The sequence below is a fragment of the Drosophila tropicalis genome, unplaced genomic scaffold (assembly GCF_018151085.1).
Source record: "Drosophila tropicalis isolate 14030-0801.00 unplaced genomic scaffold, ASM1815108v1 contig_1002, whole genome shotgun sequence".
NCBI classification, from domain to species: Eukaryota; Metazoa; Arthropoda; class Insecta; order Diptera; family Drosophilidae; genus Drosophila; species Drosophila tropicalis.
Genome location: NW_027172360.1, coordinates 823910 through 829909, shown reverse-complemented (window position 1 = coordinate 829909; position 6000 = coordinate 823910).

Genomic DNA, 6000 nt, shown 5'->3' with positions numbered 1-6000 from the left:
GTAAAGTTTACTTCGCGCTGAAATTCACTCACCCACGCGATTATCTGATCGAATAATCGATTATTGATTCAATTAATCGAATGTCCCTAATTGATTAAATATAATCGCAAATTGAAACAAAATAATCGATTACTGTGTATCATATAATTAATTTTGCCATCACTCCCGGAATTGGTATATGAAAGTCGCCAAAATGTTTCTAACAGGCAGAAGGAAGCTTCTCCGACCCCATAAAGTATATATATTCTTGATCAGGATCAACAGCCGAGTCGATCTAGCCATGTCCGTCTGTCCGTCCGTCCGTCTGTCCGACCGTCCGTCTGTCTGTCCGGATAAACACCTAGATCTCGGGGACTGTAAAAGCTAGAGCCACCAAATTTGGTATGTAGACTCGTGTAGTATGTAAATTGGTCGAGTTGATTTTAAAATTTTGCCACGCCTCTTTTCGCCCCCCGCAATTTAAGAAAACGTTTATCTTAAAAACTATTCTATCTAGAGACACCATATTTGGTATGTAAATTTTCTTAGTAAATGCGCACATGACTTGTGTGAAAAGATTTTGCCACGCCCTTTTCTCCCCCGTAATTTGAAAAAACTCGATTATCTCCCGCATTTTTTCTACCTTACGCAATCAAATTTGGCACACTTAAATTAAATATTAATATCCAGCAAAATACCAAATTGGATCAAAATCGGACAAAAAATAGTCGAGGTATGCGTGTGGGATCGCAGTTTATCCCGGTTGAGTCTCCAGTTTGTGGGTTCTTAATTTATCCCTATTATTTATTTCAATATTATTTAAGGATGTGATTTCCTTATTTAGTCTTATTTATTAACAATGTTTCTTTGTGTTAAAAATACATATATTAATTATTAGTTTAATGGCCTTAGTGTTAAATTTGGGTGTGCGATGTGATCGAGGCGAGAGTACGATTGCGAATGCTTTTTGGATCGACGCTTCTGCTTTTTTTTCACTGAGCGAGACGACCAGATAGGTACGACCGCTGCGTGTCGTTCTGTCTCGCTCACTAGGTACTGCACGATTGCCATGATTAGGCCCGCCTGACACTTCATATTCTACAATCGGTCGTCCTGACAAGTCATTCGACCCGAATGATCATAGCCAAGTCTTTCCCCATTGCCAACTTTCTCAACGTCATATCGACCATGCATATACACCTTCGGGACTTTATATGATCCTAAGTATTTACTTCTCAACTTTAGACCTATCCCATTAATCGCCACTAACTCGTTTAAATTATATTTTCTTTCCCATTTCCTGTTTTTGTCAAACGTCCTCGTCATTTCCTGCTGTATTTCATTAATATTCTTTCGAGCCTCCGCTCTAATCTCATCACGACCACAGTCTAATACTTTTATTAACGAATCGGTTATCAGCTTTCTTATTTGCATCAAATATTCATAATTTTTACATTTCGTTCTCGATGTCGAAATCTTCATATCCCTTCTCGTTTAATCGCCACTAACTCGTTTAAATTATATTTTCTTTCCCATTTCCTGTTTTTGTCAAACGTCCTCGTCATTTCCTGCTGTATTTCATTAATATTCTTTCGAGCCTCCGCTCTAATCTCATCACGACCACAGTCTAATACTTTTATTAACGAATCGGTTATCAGCTTTCTTATTTGCATCAAATATTCATAATTTTTACATTTCGTTCTCGATGTCGAAATCTTCATATCCCTTCTCGTGTACTAAGTTTCTGACCAATTTAGTCCATTCATCTGACAACTGTGCTTCAACAATCTTCTGTTCAAACTCTGCTAGACGCTTTGGATGTTGATAAACTGGCAACTCATCCGTTAGTGCAATGTTCATCTCAATAGGAGTGCTTGTATTTCTAATAGGTTTGTAACTTTCAATCAACTGCCTGACTTCACTAGCGATTTCTGCACTGGGGTGTGACAAGTCACTCTTGATTTCCACTTTGTTCTGTTCTGCACTTAAGATACACATGCTTTCAATTTCATTAAACAACTCAGCACAAGATCCATTCGCCTTATACAATGATTCTTTTTGCTTGATGCTCACGAGCTTTGTGCTTTCATTTGTCACAACCAAATCAACGTGATCTAATATGGTTCTACCCAAAACTGTCTCATATGCGATGTCCTCATCAGGAACGATATGAAACTCGACTTTTATCTCAATGTCCTTTATCTTGACACTTATGGTAAAACTACCAAAGGTCATCACATGACTTTCACCAATGCCTGTAAGGGTCTTCGAATATCCTGATAATGACTTAATTCCAAGTTTGACAAACACGCTTTTACGTGGGAGACTCAAATTTGCTCCTGTATCAGTTAGACCGTTGAACTTAATGGTTTTATTAGTTACTTCTTTCAACTCTAAACCCGAATCAGTAAATTTACCTGATGCTTTTACTAATTTATCCTCTACAACATTGGTTCTTTCTACTTTGGTGGTATCTTTATCTTTACTCTGTCTCTCTGTCTGCCTGCTTCCACAGTGAACGCTAATTATCATCAACTTCGTGTCCGCTGTCTGCTCTCTCCGTCTGTCTGCACAGTAAACACTGGTTTCATCAACTTCGTGTCTGCTGACTGCTCTATCGATCTGTCTGTTTCCACAGTGAACTGTAATTATCATCAACTTCGTGTCCTCTGCATGCTTTTTCTTTTCCTCTCGAGTCACCACCGTTCTCGAGCTCCTCTCAACTTCAGTCGCCGACTCTTTGCCTAAACGGCGCCAAAATTCTTAGTGACGCTCTACTTGCGACGTCCGACCGCTCACCGTCCATTCGTCGCCTCTCGTACAGTCACACCAACTTTCACTACTTTTTGAACTTGAAGTGGTTGCTTTTTGTGAAATTCGTTCGCCAACAACCTTGATTTTGTATATGTATTACACGTTAATGCACGCAATATTAACAATTTTCTGTTCACACACACACAAATTTCACTAATTGTCTTGGGCCAGAAATCTCGGCTGAGCTCCCAGTTTGTGGGATCGGAGTTTATCCCGGTTGAGTCTCCAGTTTGTGGGATCTTAATTTATCCCTATTATTTATTTCGATATTATTTAAGGATGTGATTTCGTTATTTGGTCTTATTTATTAACAATGTTTCTTTGTGATAAGAATTGATTCTTTGTGTGCGATGTGATCGAGGCGAACTGCTACGCAAATTATAATTACGAATATTTGTTGCATGTGCCTTGGCTATGTTATCCTTAGCTTTTTGACGAGCTACCTGCAATGCATCGAATCTTTGCAACGAGGTGCCTTCTGTCAATAAATTCAATTTCCGCAAAAGTTCATAGTCTTTACCATTATGAAGCATTGACCAAAACAAAGATAGTAGGGGGAATATTCAGTACTGCGGTAGATAGAAGAACGAAAGGCCGCACTAATTTCTGTAAGATGATTATCCCAACTTGTACGGCCTGTCCCTATGTGTGTTCGAATTGCTGCTAAAACTGAGCGTTTTGGACGTTCACTTGTGTTCGCCTGAGGGGAATAAATAGCAGTTCAATGATGAGAGACTCCAAATCAAGTAAGAAATGACTTAAATAATTCGGATTTGAGTTGGGAACCATTGTCCGTCAAAATACATTCGGGTACGCCAAGTGTATATAGTAAACTATGGTATGTTGTATGCCAAATGAGCATATGCCCACAGTATTGTAGAGTATACAATATAACAATATGGCCAACTATAAAGTAAGAGTAACACCTCATAGCATAACGACACTTTGTTGCTATGTTTTCTACAATGACAAATATACATAAGTTTAGTAATGGGATCCGCCACTTATGCGGACTGGCCGCAGCGTGAGAACGCTACCGCAAGCACTTCTTGCATATGCATACATACAAATATATATGGCATGCTATAGACTCCCTCAAAAGTTCCACCTACACAAGCATCACAACTACAGCACAAAATACTAAGACAGCAGCGATGGAGGGATAGTTGTGGAGAGACAAAAACGACATAAAAAGCGCGGCGGTGTTAAACAAAGACTGAGGTCGGAAATGGACCGTCTCAGCAAAATCTTGATTCTGTCAAGATTCTGTTTCCATACAAGAAAACCGCTCGTTTCGTGAAGCACAACAAGTGCAATTAATGAACAAAAAACAAAACCAATCCTGAAACTACCGCCAGATTAAAAAAATATACACAATAGTAACTCCCCCATTTCCAACAGCTATCCCAGAATTTAAGAGGCAATGTCCCGCGGACTGTGAAGGTCCATTCTACAACGTTTGCTGCGTACTAACTTGCGAGATTTCCAAACCGACAGCGCTACAAGGAGCGCAAAATACAGAGGACTGCACCAGTGCGAGCACCAGCACCGGCAACTTGAACGCGTCTCAACAGTGGACCGGCAGCGCTACAAAGAGCGCACTACCAATTATTTTTTTATATATGTATACATATAATTATTGTAAAAATTGAGCGAGAACTCGCTCGCCGATTAGAGTACATGCTGGGAGGCTATACAAAATATAGGTAGGAAAAAATGTAAATTCACCTGCGAGTGATTTGTAATATGTTCATACAAATAATCATTCAATACAATGAGCTCAACTTGTAACACTCTGTTGCAAGTATAAACAATTAAACATATACGCATTAAAATATAATTGTGCACTTGAATATGTTTATATATATATGTACATTGATGTATGTTTATATATATGTTTATATATATACATTGATGTATGTACATAAACATATTCACATAAATCTACAGCTAAGCATGATCATATATGTATGTACATTTATATATGCACATATGTACATACATATATTCACATAAGCAATGTATGCACAAGCGTAACATGAGCTAGAGCCAGGCCAGCGTGTGAACGCTGCCTAAGCACTTTGATGCAAGCGCTCCAACAATATGTATGTATGTACTGACACTCTCCCTCTCTTTTGTAGCTGTCGCATAAGTCGCAGCATAAGAATATACATGTAAGCAAATTAATAATTTGGAATAAAGAATCATTCTGAAAACAACTATGCATGCACACTGACTTGTTCATCTTGGATATATTATTTTTACAAAAGGAACCCGGTCTTGGCATATATCACAGAATAATCCATAATAGCCAGGAGATTACTGTGTTGATCAATAAATGCACAAAGAAAAGATACGCAAGTAGAGGTAATTTACAAATGATTTAAAATGATGAGCATAGTAAAGAACCCAACTTTAGGTTCATAAAAATAATAGAATTCGAATACGAATACATAGAAACTTTCCATAGTATTGCAAGCCCATTAATCGGTTGTTCAAAAACTGAAAAGGGCGTTGTGTTGAGTACATTACCTTAAGTAATGGTAAAAAGTATCGAGGAAACACATGCAATACTAGGGACAACAACTATTTTGATGCTGCGCTTACACCGCAAGAAAATACATATTTTCCATTAAACAATGGAATGGAATACATTAGCGAGAAAAATAAATGATTATAAAGACAAATTCGAAAAATGATATAAATGTATCAATTCTGATAAAGTAATAAAATCAGATACATTGATACATCATGCGCAAACACTAAAAGCACAATATAGTAACATTATAACTATAATAAGGAAAGTAAATGATAAATTAACTCAAGAGCATACAAATATAAAAAGTTTAAAAACAAGGCTACATAATATTGGTGTTAGACGAAATATTGTGATAACAATACCAGAAGATCCAAATCTGCTCGCTGAATTCGACGAGAACGAGTTGGAAGATTTAGATGAGTCTAACCCAATGATCAATATAGAAATTAAAATAGATGGTGACATCGAAACACTCGACGAGAATACAGAAGTTACAATGACTATTCAGGTAGCCTTGGACAGGGAATACGAGAAGCAGGTTTCCTCCTCAGTCCCTGAATTCGATGGGAAAAAAATTAACATTGTAGAAAGAACCAAAGGCGACCAGGAAGATATAGCGGTTGAAGTCATAAAGTCGAAAATAACCGGCACAATCTTGTACAAGGTAC